This window comes from Macrobrachium nipponense, chromosome 12 (genome assembly GCF_015104395.2).
Source record: "Macrobrachium nipponense isolate FS-2020 chromosome 12, ASM1510439v2, whole genome shotgun sequence".
NCBI lineage: Eukaryota > Metazoa > Arthropoda > Malacostraca > Decapoda > Palaemonidae > Macrobrachium > Macrobrachium nipponense.
In genome coordinates, this window is record NC_087205.1 from 56,708,606 (window position 1) to 56,736,105 (window position 27,500).

Genomic DNA, 27,500 nt, shown 5'->3' on the forward strand with positions numbered 1-27,500 from the left:
TACATAAACATAAAACTGCCATGCTGCTGAAACCTCTGCCGTGCGGCATCACCATACCTTTTCACCTTTAATAATTGACATTAGATTTAAAGCCAAAGACCACGAAGAGTATGGAAAACAGGAAATACTTTGTTTTATTTCTCGGTTGTCATGACCGATTTGTTTCGACAAAACAAACTACCATCTGCGTTATGGTTGTTAAATGAGGAAACGACGAAGTCTATCCCAAAATGTCTTGCATTGCGCAAGAAAACGTTATCATAATAAAAAGGATAAGGCTAGCTGACGAACGAGATACCCTTTCTTCATACGAGCACAAGGATAAAAACTGTTATGGAAGACAAGAGAATTCTTTCCTTGCACTGGACTCTGCTTTATCAAAACTTCAAATGATAATTGGTTTGGTAATGCCAAGTAGTCCCTACCAAATGTTCTTAAGAACCCCCCTCCCCCCCAACAAGTTTTCTCCTATTCATCTTTTGATTGGAAGAAACATTTCTAAAATTCAAAAGACTGACGTCTGGTCTGTTACTTCCAACAAGAGATTTAGCCTGATCAGCTGCGATTAATCTCTGCATAATAATTCAACGTAGTCAGAAGTACATATATACTTCTAAAACTTCGAAAACCAATAGATCATCGCGTTGAATTCCCCTTACGATTGCTACGCACACTGTGAATAAGAAAAAAGGTCGAAATTCCCATGCACAGGCCTTCTCAATTCTACAAAGGTATTCTTTTTGAATCGTCTAAAACCCAAACGCAATGTAAATTCAAAGTCGTATAGCTGCAAAGGTAATATTAAATTGGTTATCCATAATTCAACTTCAAATTTAACACATTTTACCCATTGATGGGTACATAAATATAATCTCTTTTATGTATCAGAATCATTCGTAGGCCATGCAAAATGGGTTACATATCGAAGTTTATTTTATTTCGACACACATCACCAAAGCTTAGCCCAAAGTACGGTGTGCAAGACTGGCGATGGTGACATAGCTAACTGCTCCTCGGGGTGACAGTACACTCAGTAGGCTCGGCAGTTATATCGGCATATATGAACAGAAATATGTACGGTAAACGAAGTTTTCTTTGACTTTCAAACTTCTATGCAATGTCAAAATGCCTGTATGTCACGATGTTGATTTATAGGGCTAACTTGTAAAAGAAAAATAAGTAAATAAATAACTTTAGGTACAAGTTCGAACTAGTCTACTGAAGGATTTATCTTTAGAGAATACTTTCATTATGAAAAATAACACGTTCTAACTCTTAAATGTCCGAAATACTGCAACTATGTCGAAAAGACGGTTATTCGTTTAAATTGATTTTAGTAAAAAAAGAAAGAAAGAAAAAAAAAAATCAAGGCCTACGTATCTATCAGTTCTTTTAACTGACTAAGTATATTATTCTCTTAAAAAGCCTCCAGATATATAACCTGTGGGTAATTTCGTATGCATTTCCATCGGACATACACATATAGCAAGGAAACTAACATGACTTGGCCAATGATAGATATTTGCCAGTAAGCCACAACTTTAGAAGTGGTCAACTACGAAATAAAACATAGTCGTTTTATGGTTTTATGGAAATACAAAGATTCCTGCAACAAATGTACAATAAATATTTTCAGGGTCAACTGGCGTTACATAATCAGCTTTCCTACTGCCCTGTCGCTTTTCACGGCCACACCCACCGGTCGATATTGTGGAAGTGTCAAAGCTAACATTTTCGTAATTTTTCATTTCCGCAAAGCAAAGATAGAAATAATTACATAGGATTGCATATAAAATTTTGTAGTCATAATTTAAGTAATATAATAATGTTATGAAAAATTATTTTCCCCGATTGTTATCAACAATTTTAACATTTAAACTTGGGTTTAATAAAGATATTCTTCGTTGAACACATCAGCCCTGAATGGACAGTTTTAGAAATGCTTCATCAAGGTTTTCCTGGGATATATAGATAAACGTAAGAATTTTCTCATTATTTTGAGATATATGATAGATTTCATACTCAGGAAACAAACTGTAACCATTTCTTATAAAATAAAATATTTTTTCGCTTTCTGCAGTTCAGACTATCAAGCACATACAAGAATATGAAACCTACAATTAAAGAAATAGAAATATGTTTACATAAATAATACAACACGCTATGCACAGTATATATATAATATAATATATAATATAATATATATATATATATATAATATATATATATATATACTATATATATAAATATATATAATTATATATATATACATATAACACAGTATAAGTTATGTGAAGAAGCAGCCACTGTAATGTACTTGATTAGGAAAACGAAATGTATTTGTAAAAAATACATGCAAAACTTTTAGCTTTCGCCCATCCTTCTGTGGATTTGATCATTAAACGGAAATAAGACATACAACAATGGTGAGGAGAACAAGATACAAAACAAAATTAAATTTACAGAAAATGTTAAACAAGCGAACTAAATATTGAGTCGTGACCACTAGGAGGATTGTGGAAGGTACTCAAATCATCTTTGAAGGGAATGCTGGTATTTCAGATAATTTACTGTTAAGTGAAGAGATTTACCAAAGGTCCAGAAATAAAAATTCAGAAATGTGCATTGCAGTCCGTCGTGGAGTGTGGAGGTCAAAGTACCTTTTTGAATAACAACCTTTAAGTTATCGCTCCAGAAGACGCCAGCGTTTTGTCCCACCTCCCAGAATACTTAGCATTCTCGAACGAAATATAACTCGATAACTAGTTCGCTTGTTTTAACCTCGTTTATCAATTTCATTGTTTGTATTTGTTCTTTCTTCGCCGTTGTTGTATGTATCCATTTAGTTCAGTAATCAACTTTACAGAAAGATGAACGAAAGCTATAAGCTCTATATATATTTTTACAAATATATTTTTGTATTTCTACTCAACTATATTACTGTGAATCCTTCTTTACACACACATATATACAATGTATATGTATATATATAGTATATATATATATATATATATATATATATAGATATATATATATAGTATATATATATATATAGATATATATATATATATATATATATCTAATATATATGTATATATATAGTAAATATATATATATATATATATATATAATATATATATATATATATAATATATATATATATATATATTAGTGGGTGTTTATTTGGCTGAGAGCGTCATTCATTTCAACATGCAGATGTAAAAATGTTTATATAAATTGCGAGCAATGCAAATGTAGTTATCATGATTTAAATATATAGTTACAGTTACAGTTAATACTTTCATGGATGAAAATACGTGTACATCTACTCGGATAAGATATAGCTTTGAGTAGTTTTTGAGAAATCGCCCTGATATTGCACTGAGCGAATGGGGAATCACCCTGATGGTGGGGCTGTTGCACGGAACGAGAAATAACCTTGATACCGTCGGTGAATGAATGAGAAATCACTTTGGTGTTGCAGTGGATTGGAATAAAATTCAGCCCGATGCTGCCCAGGGCTGATCTGAATGAGTCAGATCCTTCACGTCGTAATTTATGGAATGAGGAATCGCCTTGAAACTTGTGTTGGATTGGATGAGAAATCCCTAAATGTTTAAGGTGAATGGCTGAAAAATCACATCCATGTTAAGGTCAGCTGGATTAGAAACCATCTAGAAGCTGCGGCTGGCTTAGTTGAACGAAAAATAACCTTGCTGCTGTGGTTGATCTGATGAGAAATCACATTGAAGTTGCAACCGACTGGAGAGGAAATCACCCAAGTCTTGCAGTTGGTTAAAACAAATGAAAAATAACCTTGTTGGTACAGTGATGTTATTTAAAAATGTAAGGTTATTTAACAAGCACAGAGATATTTTATTTTTCAAAAACAAACATGCATCATTGTTACTATAGTTATCGTAATTATAAACTGAAAATAAAACAGTAGAATTTCGTTCATTCACTATTTCGGAAAAATCATAGTGATATAGACACGTATTTAATCGATGGTACCTCGGTTTTAAATATATAGGCATGAATTTTAAGTGACAGGTGAAATCAATTTAGCGCGAATTAATCTAAACGGGAAATTTTTATTGTTTAAATGAAACCTGACATCCAATCAATATTGAGACTTAATCCATCTTGAAAATATATGTATATTTCCTTGTCACTTTTACCTCACTTATCACAATTTCTTTTCTCCGAATTCGTCAGTTTCAATGACTGCCAACAGAGTGAATGGAAAAAATCACCTTGATATTACTGCTGGTTTGAATTGAATTGAATTGAATATATAAGACGTTTGAAAGGTGTAACAGGAAGAAAACCTCGTAGTTGCACTATGAATCAATTGTTAGGAGAGGGTGGAAAGTAAGATGGATGAAAGAATATGAAAGGAAGTACAGTAAAAGAAACGAAAGGGGTTGCAGCTAAGGGCCGAAGGCTGCATCAAAGAGCCTTAAGCAATGCCTGCAGTGCACCAATTGAGGTGCACTGACGGCACTACCCCCTGCGATGATTACTGTTGGTAGAACTGAATGATAGATAGCGGTGATGTTTTAGTTAACTGACCACGATGTCACCTCAGTGTTGTAGTTGATTTGATTGAAAACTGCCATGCTGCTGCTGGTTGTTGAACCTAATTGGAAGCTACAGTTGACTGGATAAAAATCATGATGTTGACTGGAAGAAAGGTCCTCCTGATAATCACGATGAGTTGAACTGAATAATAAAAACATTGATGTTTTAGTTGACTGGATAACAAACCACTACGGAACTGTAATTTATTTAATTGGAAATCACCTTGATGTTGCTGTTTGCTGAACTGAATTTGATGTTGTAATACGCTGATTGTCAAATATCATCCTGAGGTTAATTTGCGCTGTAACTGGCTAGAAGAAAAATCACCTCGATGTTGCAGTTGATTTGAAAGATATCATCATGATGTTACGGTTGGCCGAGTCGAATGAGAAATAATTACTCGGACGATAAATCACCTAATTTTATCGTTGGTTAAATTGAATAAGAAATAATTATGATGTTGTAATTGCCTGAATGATGAATCACCTGATTTTATCGTCGGTTAAACTGAATGAGAAATAATTTGATGGCGTAGTTGCTAAGATACGAAATTACCTCGATGTTTAAATTTGAATGGATTGGAAATCAAGATGTTGCTGTTTGTTGACCTGAATTAGAAATAATTTTCATACTTGTATAGTAGATGAAAGGATAAAAAGCCGCCTTGGTGCTAAGGTTTTTTTAATATGATGAATTATCATAATGCTTTGATTGGTTGAACTGAATGAGAAAAAACCTAAGAGTTGTGGTTTATTTAAAGTGAAATATACGATGTTCGACGAACAAATGATAGTGGGGGCGACTGTTTGTTCTCTCTCTCTCTCTCTCTCTCTCTCTCTCTCTCTCTCTCTCTCTCTCTCTCTCTCCAGTAAGAGAAAGTGAATAAATTATCTACAACTGAAATTATTTGTGTAAAATTCCTTAAGTGGAGATTTCCTTAGTGGAGCTGCGTCTTAATCATAATCACCATTATTGTGAACTTATTATAATAATCATCAGAAGATGATACACTGAGGAGTGACAGGTTCCCTCTATCGTCTTCCTTCTCATATTCAGAAATGTTCACACTAAATACATATTTCTAAGAATGGTCCAAATAAGTGTATTTTCGTCAACAAGTCCTTTCAAACACCCTCTCAACCACCACATTGATTTCAAGACTTTTGCTGATGATCGAAGTTAATGACCATTGGCTTACGAGGGCCAACATACTCAAAGCACAACACACATAGATATATATATAATATATATATATATATATATATATATATATATATATATATATATATATATATATATATATATATCATCAATACGAATACAGCACTATCAAATAAAAACTGATGTAGATTACGAAAAAAGATATAATCTAACAAAGCCAACATTATGAACTGTCTTAATCTGCGTATATATACACAATTATATGGATGTACATCATATACATGTGAAGAATATCCAGCCATATGATATCATAACTAGCTTTGGTTTGGGTTGACAGTAAATAAATTGAAAAACAACAACGACAACGTTACTGGAAATAAGATTAATGGAGAGATGAATATTGATTGCTAAGAAATTTATCGTATTATTTCTATTCTTATCAATAGTTCGCTGACTCTGACTCAGACAACTATAATCTTCACCCCATCCGATTTTAAGTCCTGCATAATTGAACACAGGCACACTGGTATAAGCTATTCTCGGACAAAGGGTAATATGACTCCTGGAAAGTAGAATTGTTTTATTATTCTCTCTCTCTCTCTCTCTACACACAGACACAAACATGCACACAACATACATGCACGCGCGCGCGCACAAACAGCGTCAGCGCGGTCTCGTGCGTTGGTTAGTATCTGGCCGTGGGATATATATATATATATATATATATATATATATATATATATATATATATATACATATATATATATATTATATATTATATATATATATACACATATGTGTAAGTGTGCGCGTGTATGTGCTGTGTGTAAATGCACGTGTGGGCGTCTGAGAGATAAATAGCAATCCAGTCGAAATAACAAATACCCAAGACACTGATGTGGCGACAGATATAATTAATTTTGGCTTCATGGATCGCCATATTTTGCGGCATCAAAAAACTTGGGCAAAGAATTAAAAGTAATCCAAAGTAAGAAAAATATATGAAATTCGTATTCTTAAATGCTTTCGCAAGCCTTACAACTGCGACAAAGAGGATCTGACGTCGTCGAGAAAGAGTCCACTCTCTAAAATAATTGGATATAAATCTTACGACAAATCAAATTTATATCAAATCTTCAGTTTCCAAGGATAATGGAAGTCTTAATAAGAGACGTGATTTCTTACTTCAGCTCCATAAGGAAGCTGCTTCTCTCTCTCTCTCTCTCTCTCTCTCTCTCTCTCTCTCTCTCTCTCTCTATCCGTTTGTTAAAGTATTTGTGTAAGAACATTGATCTCCTTTGTTGTCTCATTTCATTACTCTATAGAACGACGGTCATTTCATCATCTCTACCACTCATTATCCTCCTTCCTCTGTTCGTGATCACTCAACTACAAGTTGTCTACCATCATGATAAATTCGAATTTCAACAATAAAATCACACACCGAAACACAAGTAGACAGAACATTCTTCGTCTGTCATTACTATTACCATTATTATTCCCTACATTCGATTAATTGCTGATGAGCCAAATAATAAGCCCTTTAATGATTACTTATCCATCACCCACTGAATCAGTAAAATAAAAGAATAGCCACTAGTATTTAGAAAGATGCAAATAAGTAAGGTTTATCATAAGAGGCTTTAACGACAGGAGAAGCTTTCTCCTAAGGTATGTCCATGTAAAAGACAGAAGGCTTTTGCCATCATGAGGACCTATCACTTATCATCTTATTTCTTTGTAGAAACTATTAATAACGCAGTGAAACTTTACTTATTTTGCGAGACTACGCTTCGCGCTTATGGAAGGTAAACACCACAGGGAAATTCAAAACTGATTGCTAAAATATGTACAAAATATTGAAATAAAAGCAAGTACATTGTATAAAGAAATAAATGTAGAATAGGGGTAAAAAATACAATCATGTAGGCATCCATTTCTAGAGAGTATGGACTACCATCAGGACTCTAAAGAATTCATCATAATCTGGACAATTTTCTTGTTTCTTTTGAAACCATAAAACATAATTGTTATCCCACAGCAATCCAAAATTACTTCCTGCATAATCATAACTACAGTTCATGCAGCACCTGTTAGCTTCTGCCTAATGCTAAAAGCTATTTATCGCCATCCCGTTATGAACCCACATTTCACACAATAATAAATACAAGCCATGATTTACGGTAACTACTGATTCAAGGTAAATACTAAAAAGTTTAAATGCTCTACTGCCTAACGTAATATGTATTTAACTCTCAAAAACGTTCAGCTAGCTACAGCCAACACCTAACAGAATTTAACTATCATTACACCAACATATATGAGTTAAACCAGTTATAGTTAAAAAAAAAAAAACATTACCTGTTAAATTTCCGGAAAGGATATGCAGATACGTAGATATGCAAATTCGATAAAACAAAAATATGCACATCAATATCGATCAATGACGACGTTGTCAGCAGCAGTCTGTCAAATCAAACAAAGTTAACAATCGCCATTTGTCAGTGTAATGGGACCAGTCAGCTATCAAAACAAAGTAAAACTGTTTTAGCTGTGAAACACTGCGTCAACAATTCGTCAAAGTTACGATCTCTTAATTGCAGTTTTGCTCCGTAAACAACTATGGGCAATGGCAGGGAGAAAACAGATGTTGGTATGTAACGAAAACGGAAATGCTGATAACCATAGTAAAATAACAGTAATTCCAATTACATTAATAATAACGATAATTATAGCAACGACCTTAGTACACCTATTCACTACCTTTTATGAAGTCTTTATTTATTAGAAACTATAAAAATTGATACTTAATAATTGGAGACGAAGCTGATGTGAATTCTGAAAAAATATAACTTAAATCAACTAAAAAGTTGATGAAAGGAAGAAAAGTAATCATACCATTTGAAAGCCTCATTTCATAAAAGCGCCGATGAAAAAACAAATCGAAGCTCTTCTTTAGGTGATAAAAATCATGGAACTACACAAATTGGGACTTGCCCCAATAAAAATGGATGAACCAGCTGGATGCACTTTACTCCAAGTTACTCATGACAATCGGGTTTGTTGGCAATTCCATACAAGTGAATGCTACTCTAAATCACGCCTTTGTAAAGTATGATGGTCTAATCTTGTTTCCTACAGCCCCTACTCCGATAGTTACTCAAGAACTAAGGTTAAATGGGCCTTTACATGTTTCGACTGCTGGTTCTTTATTGTATTATTATTATTATTCACTTACTGTCACTTTGTTACCCGAATGCCTTTCCATGTATATATCATAATTACCTAAACATGTGTTAGATGTATCAAGATAATCCTGATAATTAAACTAACGGGTGATTTGGACCATTGGATTTTGACCAGTTATTACGATATAATAGTAGTTTTTGTATGAAAACAGTATCAACATACATATCAGATTAAGAATGTAAATAAAAATGAAAACAAATGAGAGACTTAATATTTAGAAATAAAACTTTAGGACATAAGATATAGGCACTATATAATAACACCTGCAATTGTTTGTAAAAATACGAGAAAATAAATGCGCATCTGGAAACATGTTGAAGCTACGCCTCTACTATTTGCAAAGCTTTCACTAAATTTCAGCCAAATGAGTAGTTACTGGTAGGTGGACCTATCTAAGAACGAAAATACAAGGCAAAATATATTTTTCTTTACACTTTACTATTTTAAAATTTCATGGATCCTGGAGCCCCCCCCACCCCCCCACCCCCAAAGTAATTTAGGGGCCAAACATGGATAATGTTATTTCTATATTTGAAATTATTGCCTACATAGAGGTTAAGAACAGAATATTTTTATTCTACGATGAAAATAACTGACGAGGATATTCCTGCATATTATTTTAGAAATATCGCCTTCTGCGAGATTCAACAAAACAGCATTAAACATTTAGTTCCTCATGCAAGGCCGCTGGGTGACCCCGGAGAGGATGGGGTCACGTTAACACAGGCCGCCGTATTTAGAAATAATTGAAAGAAATAAATGTGGAATAATAACATATCAATTAAAAACTATTAAATGATACCAGAGAGATCTAAGAAACAAGGAAATTATACATAGAAGTTTCAGGATCGTATTGGGGTGTTTTTGTAATTGAAGAGAACAAATGGAAGGTTATGTTCGGTTACTGAAATGAATCTTTCAGTTTCCTCTTTGAATTTTGTTAACTATATCATAAAATCAATACTTTACGTAATGGAAAAAAAGTTTTTCCCCCAATTCCTCCTTTTTAACAATCCTGCGTATGGCCCTGTCTCGACTGAAAAACTGAAAAGGATATTTCTGGTCTAATTTTATAAAATAGTCTACAGATAGTTTAGAATATAAAGATATTAATGTAAATTGACTAAATTAAAGAGGTACTGTCAACGATATTCGTGCATCCTATCTCAGAAATATCACCTACAAGGGGAGTGAAAACAGAAATGACAAAAAGTTGCCCTCACGGAGAAGAAAGAGTAGTACTCTCTCTATCTCCCTTGAATTTCGCTTTCTACTCGAATTGTGAAGGGGACTCCAACCCGTATTGATTGCCTAGACATGAGGAGGCATGAGGGGTTTCCGTCAAATAAACAATTTCTGCTTTTTGATTAATAAAAGGCTGGAAAAGGTCAGCGGTGGCTCGAGTATATAAATAGAGTCATGACGATGTGAAAGAGAATATCATTGTCGGTAAAACGACCGACACCATGGAAAAGCAAATACTTCTTAGCTTTTCGTTTCTTTTGCTTTCAAAAAGTTAAAAAAAAAAAATTGCTTCCACTTTTAGACGTTTTGGGAGGCACCCATTTCAAAACAAGTTTCCAGAAGAGGGTACGAGGAAAAGGCTTAAGCAAAATGTGCAATTTCTTCTTCTTTTTCTTCTAAAATGACCTACATTCATTCAGTAGGAAACGGCAGATATTTTCATGCGCCAGACACAGATTCAATTTCGCTAATTAGAAAGCACCCAACAAAGTTAATTAAAAGTCTGAATCCTACAATACATTATCCTTATAAAAAGACCAGCACACTAAGGCATACAAACACACAAACATATATATAATCTCTCCACACTTATCCACTCATTAAAAGTCATATCCACTCATTAAAAGTCATATCATCAAGTCCAAAAAATAAGGAAAACGAACCTCTACCGATCTTCAGTTCATACAAATGAAAGTTTTCAACGTATTTATATAAAGAAAAAGTTTGTAACAATGGCCTTTTAAGAGATGTCATTAAAGCTTGGTTTTTAAAAAGGGATCGATCACTGAACCTAAGATCTCGACAGCGTTGAAAATACCGTATCGGAAAGAGAGAGAGAGAGAGAGAGAGAGAGAGAGAGAGAGAGAGAGAGAGAGAGAGAGAGAGAGAGGTGGGGGTGGTATTAAACTGTGCAAATCGCAATCTTCCTCACGATATAACAGAAAATTTCGATTCACCAAAGGTGGCTTCGGAAGAAAGACAGTTTAATTACTATCATCAGCAAATTATTTCAGAGTTTTAACGTATGAATTTCCTTAAATTCAGGAGGAAGTAAGCTCTTAGCCAAGTAAGTACAATGAGTTTGCATGCAACCTTTTGTTCCAAAACTAGAAATACGCTCTGAATGCAATTCATTCTCATGAAATGGAAACTGATTGATTGATTGAGGGATTAAGCTAGTACAATAACCATCATCTCTGAAAACACAGAACTGATGGAAATTGCGGCAATTAAAATAAAATTCTATTTATTTATCGAAAAATGTACGTGAGCATTTTTTTGACTTGGTTCTCAATAAACCCTCTTGTCGGACGCTACACTGCTAAAAGAATCGCCTCCGGGTCTTTGGTGAAGGAAGTTTGCGTATAATGTTCTGTGTTTGAGTACCACAGTTTTCATGTTTTCACACAGAAGCACCTCGTCTTTTATGAACCAATGAGAACGATTCCAAATGATAATATTCTAAACCACAAGAAATATAAGTCACCACCGGAACAGGTTTCCACCCAAGTTATAATGTCCTACGGTCATTATTTCTCAAATATTTTCAAGTTAATGATCTTGTTGTTTATGACTAAGCAGTACCAGCTCACGATCATGGAGAAGCCATTAACACTTCAACTTAATCAACCTAGTGAAAAGCGAGTGTGTCGTTATAACAAAAAGGAAACAAAGACATCTGAAAGGGTTCAGAGCATAATTATCAATGTGCGGAATGAAATCAGCAGGTCCACAAAGTTCAATTGTGTGCTGTGAGAACTAGTTCAGTGATAGGGAAAGATGGGTCAAATTTTGGAGAATGTTGGATCCCTAATATATGATACGGAGACAAAATAATATGCTCGGAACTAGATAGAACCAAGCCTAGGGCAGGGCACGAAGTGTAACAATAAAAAGACTAAAGTGAAAAAAACTCTGAAATCGTTCAATTACGATATCTATAAAGAGACAAACTATTCAAGTAATTAAGACTTCTGGTATAAAATTTTTCTTTCTTAATGCAGAGAGAGAGAGAGAGAGAGAGAGAGAGAGAGAGAGAGAGAGAATGAAGAAACCGTTCATATCACGAAACCAGTAAGAACGTACCCTTTAAGCAATTATAGCTCACAGTATATGATTTTATTAGCATCCGGAGAGAGAGAGAGAGAGAGATGACGAGGAGAGAGAAGAAGAAGAGAGAGAGAGAGACGATAAGCCGCAGAAACGAACCGAGAGCCAACGATCGAGAGAGAGACGAGAGGAGAGGAGAGAGTTATGAAACCAGTAGAGAAGACGTACCCTTGATGCAATTATGAGTTGCGGTATAAAACCAATTTATTGTCTTTAAAACAGTCGTTGAAAATCTTCATAACATGAGTAAACGTTAAATAGCTTACGTAATGTAACAATGTCATTTGAAAATTTCACATTAAAATAGTCATTAAAATCATGATTCATTTGTATTTTACAGTAATATGTAGATATTTCTAAAATGGGACCGTATCTAGATAGAGGATGTGCTAACAATACAATTCTAAATGATATAATGCAATATTCCATTAATTTTTCTACACATATGCGTATTATAAACACTGCCACAGTGTTCTGCAAATATTCCATCTAAATACTAAAACACAAAGTATACTTCTCATCGAATCAAAACGTTTCAATTAAAAACGAAACAAAACTAAGAAAGAACATAATACTGGAAATATAGCCGTTTCTTGATAATGAATTAAGCAAAATATTAGATTAACAGAATTGTTTTTTGCGTTAACTGAACTATAACTTGCAAAGTTATTCATATGCAAAGTGAAGATAAATTACAATCAATGACAATCCAAAATATACAAAAAAATATTAACGTAAAATCCTCCGGATCTGAACGTACTATATCTATGAGATTATAACCGCACAACGAATACTCTTCTGGGCTGCCTAGAAATAAATAAATCATGAAAACATCGAAGTATGAAAAGCAAAAAATACTCGATGCCTTTTCTTATTCTTGTACATAACATCAGTTTCAAGAGATTAATGAGCAAGACACCCTATCCAGGATAGGGAGCTCAGATGCAAGGACTGAAAAGTTTAATTAATTACCAGTGAATAGTATGATAATCATCCCTTGTAACCCAAACTCATTATAACGAAATTAGCGCCTCGCTTTACTTACGAAATAAATCCCTGATGTAACATCCAGTGGATATTAAATCACGATGAAATATTTACCGTCCTTATTCCACAACGAGATAGCAGATCATAATCCTATTATACTATATATTATATATATATATATATATATATATATATATATATATATATATATATACATATATATATATATATATATATATATCATGTACACACCCATGTTAATCTATCTATCTATCTAGCTATCTTTATATATATATATATATATATATATATATATATATATATATAATATATATATATATGTAAATAAAGGTTTTTTGCCACGAAGGAAAAAATGCAAAAAAGCGAGATAGCCAAGTACTTCCGGTATGTATATGTGCATATATATATATATATATATATATATATATATATATATATATATATATATATCATAGTATATAAAGGTGAAAGCCACAAAAGAAAGTGAAACGATGGAGTGCTGTGAAATCTTTCGACTCAAAGCTAAGATATCATCAATATATCTATACCACTTTAAAGGAATATAAATGATATTATGTAAATAGCGTTTTTCAAAGAATTCCACATATAAGTTTGAGAGAAGTGGTGATAAAGGGTTGCCCATTGCCATACCAAATATTTGTTGATAAAATTTACAATTGAATATAAACTTACAATCACAAATGCACAACCTAGAGAGTGAAATAATATGACTTACAGGTAGAGGTAATTCATGCAGGGTTAGTTTGTTACTAAGATACTCTAAATTAGAATCTATAGGGACTTTAGTAAAAGAAGAGAACATTCATCCAAACTAACGAATCTAGCAGTGGGTCAAAAAGTAGTTTTGTTTAATTTATCAAATAAATCTAGAGAATGATATAGGTGAGATGACAATCTGAGATAATTCCAAGTAACGGGGACAAGAGCATGTTGATATATTTCGAAAGTTTATATGATATTGAGCCAACAGTACTGATAATAGGCCGCATACGATTATTTTCTTTGTGCGTTTTGAATAATCCGTACAAGTAAGGTGGCGAACGAAATTTAACTGGCAATTGAGTAGTTCTTTTTTATCTTTAAGGATTTTTTTCACTGTACTATTGAAGTTTTTGACGACTTGATTAAGGGATTTTTTTAAGTTTTTTGTAAGTCGTATCATCATCCAATAGGACTTGCATACGTGATATGTAGTCAGCTTTATCTAAAATTGCTATACTAGTTGACTTCTCAGCTTTTGTGATGTGGATTGTATTGTCCTTTTTAAGATCGGTCAAACTTTTATTATAGCGAGCAGAGAAGTTACTTTCATGACTAACATTGGCAGCTCCAAAAACAATACCTTTAATTATGTCAACATGGTTTTGAGAAAGATCAAAAGATTTTTCGAATTTACTTAGGGATGACGTAACCATTAAAGCAGTAGGTGTATTCTGTATAAAGAAAGGTAAACCATATCCAAGGGGACTGTCGATAAGATTTTTAAAAATTCTGTCGCGTTTCCTGTTTAGGGAAGCTGTGGTCCTACGAAGTTTTTCGTAAATTTCTTGTCGCAGAGAGTCCTTCCAATCAGCCGGGATAGAATGATTGAATAAGTTCCTTGTTTTTTCTAATTGCTTGGATTTTTCTTTCGCTTCTTGCTTGGCGGCTGCTATGTGGTGCCCTAACATCATGGTACTGAATTCATTGAATGGGTGAAGGCTATATCTTCTTAAACAATGTGGTAGCAAGGATTTAGGGAGCACTTGTTCAGACAGGCACTTCCTCAGGAACTTTAGCTGAATTCTGGTCGAATGCGCAGCAACATGAGACTTGGAGAAGGTAGTGACGACACATCTCAAAAGAAGAAACAGGATAGCGAAAGTAAACGTGGCCCTCATTGTGTATTAACACATCACGAAAATTTGGAACGTGATGCTTATATAAATAAAGGTAGAAGCCACCTATATTTATATATTCATCTCGTTCCAAATTTTCGTGATTCAGATAATACATACATACATACATACATACATACATACATACATACATACATACATACATATACATGCATTCATACATACATACATATATGTATACATATCAACCTATATACATGAATGTATGTATGTATGTATGTATGTATGTAAGCATGTATGTATGTATGTATGACAAATCCATCCACATAAAGGAATATCTGAAGAAAAGACGTTAACTTGAGTTTTCTTCGACTGATTCGTCTCTACAAGACATTTGTTAGGACGATTCAATGTCAAGAGAGTTTGAATTTTAAGATGAAATTTTACTTGTTTGCCGGTTATTGCATACTTTATTTTGAATCATAATGACTGTTACTTTTATTCTGTATGTCACATTTTTGCAAGATCTAGAAAATAAAATTTTTACATTTCTAATTTATATTTTTTTGATAAACGAAATACAATAAATTAAAAAGTAATCAAAATAAAAAAAAATCAGGCAATGACACAAATGAATTAATAATAATAATAATAATAATAAATAATAATAATAATAATAATAATAATAATAATAATAATAATAATAATATAATAATAATAATAATAATGTTCTAAAGGGTCCACAATAATACAGTGTAAAAAGTCCGTGTATAATTTTGAAGACTTTACAGAAAGGGAAGGGTTCGAAAGCTTTCTGTAAAGTTTTCAAAATTATACACGGACATTTTACAATTTGTATTATTGTGGACCCTTTAGAACATTATATATACTCTCGTGATAGAGAGTTTTTCCCTACTAATAATAATAATAATAATAAAAGAATACATAGCCATGGACGAAGGCAGAGCTTCGCAGTATAGACCGGAAAACGAGGAAACATATGACAATACACAAAGCACTACACCCAAGAGCAAATACGGACAGACTATACATAACACGAGAGGAGGGAGGGAGGCGACTACTAAGCATAGAGGACTGCGTCAACATCGAGAACAGACCAGTGAAGACGAGTGGCTCAAGAGTGCATGGGAAAAAGGACTGATAAATATAGACGAAGACCCAGAAATATACAGAGACAGGAGAAAGACAAGCAGAACAGAGGAATGGCATAACAAACCAATGCACGGACAATACATGAGACAGACTAAAGAACTAGCCAGCGATGACACATGGCAATGGCTACTGAGGGGAGAGCTCAAGAAGGAAACTGAAGGAATGATAACAGCGGCACAAGATCATGCCCTAAGAACCAGATATGTCCAAAGAACGATAGATGGAAATAACATCTCTCCCATATGTAGGAAGTGCAATACGAAAAATGAAACCATAAACCACATAGCAAGCGAATGTCCGGCACTTGCACAGAACCAGTACAAAAAGAGGTATGATTCAGTAGCAAAAGCCCTTCACTGGAGCCTGTGCAAGAAATACCAGCTACCTTGCAGTAATAAGTGGTACGAACACCAACCTGAAGGAGTGATAGACCAGACGTGATTAACAAAATCAAGAAGAAAGTATCACTCATTGATGTCGCAATACCATGGGACACCAGAGTTGAAGAGAAAGAAAGGGAAAAAATGGATAAGTATCAAGACCTGAAAATAGAAATAAGAAGGATATGGGATATGCCAGTGGAAATTGTACCCATAATCATAGGAACACTAGGGACAATCCCAAGATCCCTGAAAAGGAATCTGGAAAAACTTAAAGAGCTAGAAGGCCCTATAGGCCTGAAGTAGCTCCAGGACTCATGCAGAAGAGTGTGATCTTAGAAACGGCGCACATAGTAAGAAAAGTGATGGACTCCTAAGGAGGCAGGATGCAACCCGGAACCCCACACTATAAATACCACCCAGTCGAATTAGAGGACTGTGATAGAGCAAAAAAAAAAATAATAATAATAATAATATATTCATATTATCATTATTATCATTATTATCATTATTATCATATATCATAATAATAATAATAATAATAATAATAATAATAATAATAATAATAATAATAATAGACATATTACAATACATATAAGAAATTCAACAATTTAAGCTTAAATCGGATAAAGCTACTGAAAACGTGATTCGGCTATGAAAATGTCAAATGGCATACTGTCATCAAAAGTAACAGTTTTTTAAAGGTTGTTTTACCTCATTATTGTCATGTTAATAATAAAGAACTATAAAAGAATACATATCCATGGTAAACAACAAATGTACACAGCAAGTCCAACAGCCAATAAGCATGCAAACATGCCTTCATACCATAAAAAAAAAGATACAATGCCAGAAATTCACAAAAACACACAATGCACAAGTATACCCTCCTACAACTAAAACACATACATACATATGCATACACATCAATCATAAAACTGCACATAAAAATATCTACAATTACCAGATATTTACATATCCCCATACTTAAACGCGTATGTACATACATACATACTAATATATACACACACATATGTGTGTATATACATACATACTTATATATATATATATATATATATATATATATATATATATATATATAGATATATATATATATATATATAAATAAATATATACATACATATATAAATACACACCACACAACACACACACACACACACACACACATATATAATATGTATATATATGTGTGTGTGTGTGTGTATGTGTCTGTGTGTGTCTGTGTGTGTATATACTCATATAGTATATATATTAGTATATATATATATATATATAGATATATATATATATATATATATATATATTAGATATCTGGGGAGAGAGAGAGAGAGATGAGACGAGAGAGAGAGAGAGAGAGAGAAGAGAGAATGAGAGAGACAGAGAAAATCCAAGCACTTTACATGGCCACAAGGAAACTGAAAGATCTTTCGCCTTTACTCTTCATAATAAATCCAAGCGGAAGGAAGGGTCATCAGTGGTTGGTGCCAACATTTCATCCACGCAACACTTTCCAGGTCTACCCCTCCCCCTTCCTCCCAAATGAAAGAATAATATATCTTTTCATTAACATAATGTATCATCTTCCATATTTTTTCCTTTTACTATAACGCTTCAGAACTACTCACATCATCTTTCGCTTAGGCTATCCTTGATATCGTATTCTTTTCTTCGTGTGTTCTTTTTGACCATTTTTACTATACACATAATACGAATTTAATTCAGCTCAACAGCTTCCAACTTTTCTCTCTCATTCACCAACGCTCCACGTCCACAACGGAGAGTTTGGGCAACAATCCCTTCATACATTCAAACTTTTGATTTCCACTTTTACGCCAAACAGTCACTTTCACGTCTACGTATTCCAACAAAAGCCTCATTTTTCTCTTGGAAACTTCAAATTGCTCTCAACAAATTACCGTCTACAACATCCTCTCCAAACACCCTCTACATTGCATATGACCGCGCGCGTGTGTTTATATACATACGTGTATATATACGTGTATATATATATATATATATATATATATATATATATATATATATATATATATATATATTTGTGTGTGTGTGTGTGTGTGTGTGTGTGTGTGTATGTGTGTGTGTGTGTGTCCGTCTCAGTTTATGCTTGTGACTCAAAAACTAAGAACTGGCGTTATAAAAAAAATCCTGATTTTTCTACCGAATTGTAATTAACACACATTGTGAAAAACTAGGACAGCCAACAACTATGTATATAATGAACGAAAAGTAAGATAACTGAACCCATTAATGTGGAAAATGTTCTGAAGCAAAGAAATCCCTATTATAAGGAGTGTTACATTTTATCTTAAGAACTCTTCGGACTGCTGGAGATCATATATCATCAGTCGTTCATTTGTCGGGAACGAACTTCTCATTTATTTGTAATAGGCACGACCTGGAAATATTCTATAACACAAAGGGAAAGAATTACTCATTTATTTGTAATCGGTGTTAGATGAAAATATTCTATAACAAAATTAAGATATTGAATGATAACAGCAATATTAAGGTTACCGTTAATGATGAACACACCACTTTACCGATAGTATAATGGCTCCTAATTTCCCTCTGTCAGCAAACTAATTGTGTCCTCGCCAGCCTCACTAAAACTAGGTGCTTTCACCATTAAACGCCTTAAAAATAACAACGCAGATAAGAAACAGATAGTGCGATGTTATTCAAGAATTTGCTGGTACCAAGTAATGGCCCATCTCTAACAACAACCTGGAAAACATGGAAAATCAGTTTCCACAAAAGAGGGTGTAATTAATTATTTAAAACTGAAAAAAACCCTTAGTTACATATATATATATATATATATATATATATATATATATATATATATATATATATATACACATATATAATATATATATATATATATATATATATATATATATATATATATATATATATATATATATATATATATATATATATATTATATATATATATATATATATAATATATATATATATATATATATACCTCAAGTATAAAAGGCCCATGAAAACACTGGTTTAAAGTTATGGACTATATTTCGGTGGACTGACTTCCACCCTTATCAAGTAATGATGAATAAATGATTTATTACTCATTCATTACTTGAATAATTTCGGTGGAAATCATTCCACCGAAGTATATTCCGTAGTTCTAAACCTGTGTTTTAATAGGCTTGTTTATACTTGAGACGTATCCTGTTTTAACAGAAGAATAATATATTTACACATACACACACACACACACACACACACACACACACACACATATATATTATATATATTATATATAATATATATATATATTATAGATATATAATTAATATAAAATATGTAAAATATAAAGAGAGAGGGGACCTATTATACCTAGCATTTTATTCCCTTTACGAAATACTCAAAGCCTTTAGACCCTGGACCGTAACATAATGGCGCATGGCTTGATCTAAATCCAAGCACTTCGGGCTGACACCAAAATTTAGATTGGAGTAAAATATGGCACTAGAATACGACGGTCTCCATTGCGGGAAATCCCCTAAATGAAGCACTTGACGCACATGGCTCTTTTGTAGCCGCATCCGGCGGACAAGTGACTGATGAAAAAAAGAAGTTTGACCTTTTATACACCATTTTATGAAGCTTCTTTCCAAAGGCTTTACTTTAAATGTTCAGGTGGATGTACATTATCCCTCACTTTTTCGACATATTACTAGTATCAAAGACAATAACAAGCATAACAATATTGCTACTGTTGTTGATGATGATGAGGAGGAGGAGGAGGAGGAGGTGGATGATGATAATGATCATCGTAAAATGAATATTTTATACATGTTACGTTCTTGTCATTTCCAAACACAAAAACAACAATAATAATATTAGTTACTATCATTACCGCTCTTAGCACTTCCAAACAACAACAACAAGAATAATAATAGTGATTATTATTGCTATCTTAATCAGTATTATTAAAATATGAATTAATTTCTTCTACAAATTTTAGATAGACTCATTACCACCATACAAAAGAGTAACATTTCTTATTCAAGTTACAATGCCAACATTGTAAATTAGAATAATTCACAAATTAAAAAGATGATTAGGATACACGTTTAGCATCTGACGCAGCCAAGGGCATATCTAAGGGTATTTACTTTTTAACCTCAAAGCAACACAATACAATAATGAAACTTCGTGGCAGTATTTTGAATTTATGTCTATTAACAGACACATGCGTGTGACTCCTATTGAAATGATTTCGTAATTACATCAGAATAAAAAAGAGCTCACTGGTAAGGTAAAATAAAATGCTTAAAACATTCCAAAGATTTAACGCTCAATGATGTAAATAACTTGACAGATGACTCCAAGTGAGTTATCTCCTAGTAAAGATATCTTAGTATTAACGTCCAATTCTCCAGCAAGTCTGGCGGTAAACCGCAACATTGCGAAACAAAAAATAGTTGTCTTTTTGAATCATCAATCATCAAGACTCCAAGAGTTAAAGTGGCAGTGGGGTCTAGTGTAAAGGTTGAGGCCACAACTATCAGTCATCGTCAGAATGGAGGCCACCACCCAACACAACAATAGCAGTAATAACGATGGTTGTGGAAGAACGATTCATGCATATGTAAGTACAAGTTGTCAAGTTAATGAAGTATTAAACATGCAGTTCTCTCTCTCTCTCTCTCTCTCTCTCTCTCTCTCTCTCTCTCTCTCTCTCTCTCTCAAAAATGAGAAACGGTAAACGAATAATAGGGCGAGAATTCTATATTAATAATTCATAGCATTCCGTATTGACTAAAAGGATAATAATGGAAAAACTCATGACATTAAAACCCCGGTCCAATTAAATTCATGTCGTTCTTATGCGACTCATATTCGTTTGACAAACAGAGAAAAAAGGATTAAAGTATCCACGTGGGCGACTATAAAACCTAACTAAACTATTTCAGGAATGGCTTCACAACATGTACCTGCCCTAAATGTCACATTATAAATATTACTCTCTCTCTCTCTCTCTCTCTCTCTCTCTCTCTCTCTCTCTCTCTCTCTCTCTCTCCCCAAAGCAAACAAAAAAGACCAACGCATGATGGCGATTTCTTTATTTGAATGGGTGCAGTAAATCGCAGAAGCCAAAATATGGTCTGGATGCATCCTTTTTATTATATTTCTCAACAACTAACAATATAATTCCGATTTTGCATGACATTACACCAAGTAAATGTATTTGTCAGAGAGAGACAGACAGAGAGAGAGAGATAATAATGCATAAGTAAAAACTTAAATTTCTCAGTTAAAAAAATAATAGAGAAATCTTGATTAACGACGGTGTTTGCTGAATTCTTAGGAGATAACGACAGTATCTGCAAATTATCTGCAAATCACTGAAGAGATACAACCTCTTATCAGCTCAACTTGAATGCAGCATCTTTCAAGGATTTTATAATGCTGAATTGATATAAAAAATCTTTCTGATAAACCTAAAAAAAAAGAAAGAGAGATCATAATGATAAAGAAGAAATCACTTTGTTCCTCTACAAGGTATACATGGCTACTGCAATACTATATACAACCATATTCAAAAATAATAATATTTCACTCTTCTAAATGACCTAATATATTACCAAAGATGTCTGTAAAAGCATGAAGGTAAGGAATAAGAGGTTAAATCCAAATGAAGCAGTAAAAAACTCCATAACGTTCATGAACTAGAAAATGAAACACATCAGTACTCTAGTGGGACTTTTTTCTAACCTGAGAACTAAAAATGAAAAATATAACCTTGGATTACTAGGATGTTCCTTTCTGCAATACCATTGCAACCCGTTTCGCATTCAGTCTTCAATCTTTGATGTTGCATTATCCGGCACTCCTCTCACTCTATCTATCTATCCACCCACCTCTCACTCTCTCTCACTCTCTCCCCCCAAAATATAAGGCAGCTACATCCAGAATCCTTGCAACACGGTCTGCAATGCATCTCAGAGCAATGCATCCAACCAAACCTCGACCTTGTTGCATGCTGGGAACGGGGTCGGTAGGATTTTCTTTCCACATATTGCATGAAATTATTGCAACATATTCCCCTTCAGGAAAGGGGAATGGACGCTGCTGCACTGAAGGTCATCTATTACATTCCAAAACCTACTTTTCCATAGGCTGCTGGTTCATACACGCAAAAGCTTACACATTTCTACGGATGGAGATTATTCAATTGATATATATATATATATATATATATATATATATATATATATATATATAATATATATATATACACTAACGTATACATAGTGCAAATTCTTACACTATTGTGAAATAAGTCAACTAGACTCAAAAACCTATTTAAAATGTTAATGTGACACTGTACCTAATCATTAATAATAGGATATTCCTACCGATGTTGGTAAATATTCCATTTGAAAAATAGCAGTGTTCTCAACTGATGAAATAAAAATTATACAAGTCTGTACCATCATAACTGAGGAACACAACCTCTTTTACGTTTATGTTCAAAAGAGCATAATAATAAACATGAATGTGTGTTGATTAGTTAGATGAAAAGTTTATTCAAATAAAACCATCATCACTAATGAGCTAAAATCTTACCAGTCCTTTATAAGACAACTTTATGCATAAGTGAATTTGCCTTTGCACAACGACAGTTGACGTTCGTATAGTGTTGTTCGGAAAGCTTATTTATCTGGAGAGATGGTGATTTAATGTTTTATTTATTTTTATATGTCTACAGCCCCTCTTGATCTTTATTTTCAGCATAATAGTGGTTGAAATGGTGTTTCCATTCTGCATAAGAGTGGCAATTGTTCGTCACAAGACAATTCGGACAGCCCATCTCCTTTACCGTATCTTAGTATATTTAACGCACTCTGGTTGTAGGGCGTTACCATATCACTGTCATGGTACTTCCCATATATAAGTAAGATTCTCGTATGCTGTTTTCCTTTTTGAATGCCTGAAACCTCCCGAGATTTTCATTTTCTAAACAATGAGAACCGTCGCCAGACGTTATCGACTGGTCATCTTCCCTAAGTTAAATTCTAATGCAGTTTAGTTTGTAGAGAGTTGGCTTTCTAATATTTTACAACTCGTCACTTTAAAATTCATGCCTGAATAGTCTATCTTTGTGATCTTACAGATAAAATTATTTGAAATTCATACTTTATTCCAATTCCCACAATTTCTGAGGGTACCACCCCTTCACAATCCACTATATCAGTTGCATTTCAATTACTCTACTGAAAATCTTTCCTGAACTTTCCAAAACGTTTCATTGAAATGTTGCTTAAGATCTAGGAGGACAGTCTGTCTAGATACGGCACATCAGCAAGATTATACGCGTTAATAATGCTCTGAAATTCTGCACTTACTTCAATCAATTGAGGAAAATACATTACAGAATAGCTCTATAATGCTACTATAACGCCTTGCACGATAAACTTTACTGTTCTTTTATATATTAAATGCTGTTTATCTTAATGGATATATATTTATCAATGAACTTCATCTCTTCTTTTTCCTTTAATGTGCCTTTAACCTAACTTCTCTTCTTCCGTAACTTTCCTTTTTTTTCCATACATGGTCCTTCTATTCCGTGGAAACTTGGATGTAAGGTCGTGGTGAATAATCATACTAAATTAAGAAATTATACTGAAGCTGAAAACGGAGTTTATTCGAAATTCCCCAAATGATTTCACAAGTTATTGCGATTTTCAGTTTTCCCTTCGCAGATAAAAATTACTTTTTACTACTGTTATCTGATTCCTCTGTAATGGTTTAATATACACTAGAGGAGGTCGTCACTTCTTCATACAAGTCCAAAGTCATAAGTGGACAAGAGCCTTCACCAAATATTTTAAGCTCGAGGAGAGCCATATATACCTCTGTACTCAACCAGTAATATTCCTTCAAGGCATGGACCGATTCAACCACATTTCTTAAAATTTAACCACAAGCATAAATGGGACTAGACATACGAAATTCTTGTAAGAATACAGGGTAAACATAAAGTAGAACGGCGAAATACAAACTAGTACAGTAATTCTGTTTAAGACTGGTGCATATACCAAGAGACAAAATAACGGTTAATAACATATATAAAGGTGAGATAGCGAACACTACTTGATTAAGAATGTTGCGCAATGTTCAGCTATACAACAGCAGATTGTTTTCAGATATGAATGAGGGTCTGGCAGAAAACAAGCCCCATCATGAGGAATTCACGACCAAAAGGAAACAAGGGGCCTATTTTTTGTGAGACAATTGACCATACAACACAGAAAAGGCCCTGAACTTGCTTAGTTTATTGTAAATTGTAAAACAGATCAAATACTATGTCAGTTAACAAGGCATTCACAGGTGTGGGTCTATATTAAACGCTTTTCCCCTTTTCAACAGACCGGGACACCAGCAGGGTAGAGATATTAGACTTATCAGCATTTCTAGCACAACACCCATTTCTTGAACTGCAGCACACGCTAGTACGTTTAAAAGACAGCCAGTGCGGTGGGAAGCAAGACGTGAATCTTCCACGGATCTAGCAAACAGTGAGAGACCGCTGCACCATACAGCCATAACATCTGCTTGTTCTGACTAAACGTGGGCGGTCAGTTTATTAAGAAACACATCTGCTTTTCATTAAAATATAAAAGCAATACAGAAAACACACCTTACGGTATAAGTAAAATTTTCCAGACATTCGTGCTAGTTTTGAAACAGTTAATTTTACTTCCATTTCATAAATACAAGAACGACAAGCCATGATATTTAATCACAACTGAATTTCTAGGTCACTCTGTCGCCCATACAATTGAGGCGTAACCTCACAATAACAGCACGTAATGCGTATATAATATCAATAGTAATAATCTCAAAGAGCGACTCTTCATTAACAATAGAGGAAAACCATTTGATGGGCATGATTACCATTTGATCATTTCATGACCTATCCCACTGTCCTACTACTTTTGGTTGTTGATCACAGCAAAGCTTTTGATGTTCTGCAACACCAGCAATCAACACTGCTTCCGGTTCCAACGCGCCTGGCTGATACAACAACAAAACCACGAAGTTTCCGTTTTCCTGGCCATTCGGCTTTCAAACGCTAAATATATACAGTTTCAAAACAACTACAACAAAATACTCACGTGCTGCGGGAGTTCTGTCGCAGCACAATACACTAATGCACTACTCAGAATGATACATACACATCCGCTACACGTACATACACACACACACACACACACACACACACACATATATATATATATATATATATATATATATATATATATATATATATATATATAATGTATATATATATATATATATATATATATATATATATATATATAACATATATATATATATATATATATATATATATATATATATATATCAAGTACGTCTATCCTAGCCAGGATGCAAAGCTGTACTTTTTGGGTGTAAGCTGATCCGGGCTCAGGATAGAAGCACCCGCTGCTTTGAAGTTGACATCTCTTTACAATTGTGGTCTTACTCAGAGGTGTCGGAAATTGTTGGCAACAGGATGACGGACAGGGTTCAGGAGCTGAGTGTTTAATCTTTTCAGCTTCCGCTTTGGATGCTTGGCAAAGATCTTTTTCAAAAACTATGGGCAATGGCTGGGGTCACTGGGTTTAGCTAGATAATGCGTGCCACAAGGAACGGGCCACCCTTTAGGGTATTTAGCCAACAAATATTCCACTGATTCTGAAACACAGATGGACAGGCCCAATTTTGAAATAGCGCCTAGTTGCTGAAAATCTCCAGGTTTATAAGTAATGAGAGTGCATTGAATAGGGAAATAAAAATATAAGATCCTAAATCAAATCGGGACGATAGAACAGGTCACTGTAAATCACAGTGCAATGGAATACGAAAAGAAAGATTAGGTAGCGGTAATGTTATATATATCTACTCAAGAACACATGGAATGCAGAAAGGCATGGGCTGACTATAGGGCAGTGAGCAGTAGATTACTGGTGCCAAGATTTTTATCAAAGCTGTTCAATATGTGTATTATAGTATGCTATGCAACAATGAAGATGAGCATCAATAGGTTTTTGTAAATTCATGTCGAAACATGTGTAGTTCCATACACCTAATCTGGGAGCAGACAACAAATGAAGACTTGTTTAACATCAAGGATGTATATCTATCTGCTGACATAGAAGTACTAGGATACGGTGTAACAAGACAGAAACCTTGTATAGTGAATGAGTCCTGTGATACAATAAAGGACAGACAGAAACAAAAGGGACATGTAGACAAATTTCAGGGAAGAGATGAAGACGCAAAGTACAACATGCTGAGTCTGAAGTCTTGATAATGAATGTTGTTGACAAATTCGTGTATCCAGGGAGAGGATTCGGTTTGGTTTATGCCACAAAATTAGTATATAATGAAATATAAGTGGGTGGAAATTAAAAGTGAAATGCGCCTGTCAAAAGGAGAAGAAAATCACCGTTGGGCGGAACATTTTTGTCAGCCGTGGATAAAAGACATGGTGATAATTTGATTGATATACCACATACTGAATAAAACATTAAGTTATGATGAAATAAATGCAAAAATGATTTTTCCTGGAACAGAGGTACACTTAATATATTGACTAGATTGTTTTTTAAGATATGAAATGAAGAACCAAAGCCTGATGA

At 33.8% G+C, this 27,500-nt stretch overlaps 1 protein-coding gene across 1 annotated transcript in view; it reads right to left on the reverse strand.

Moving 5' to 3' along the window:
- The window catches only part of LOC135224815 (uncharacterized), a 721,072-nt gene that overhangs the window by 201,011 nt on the left and 492,561 nt on the right, over window positions 1-27,500 (reverse strand). The window lies entirely within an intron of this gene.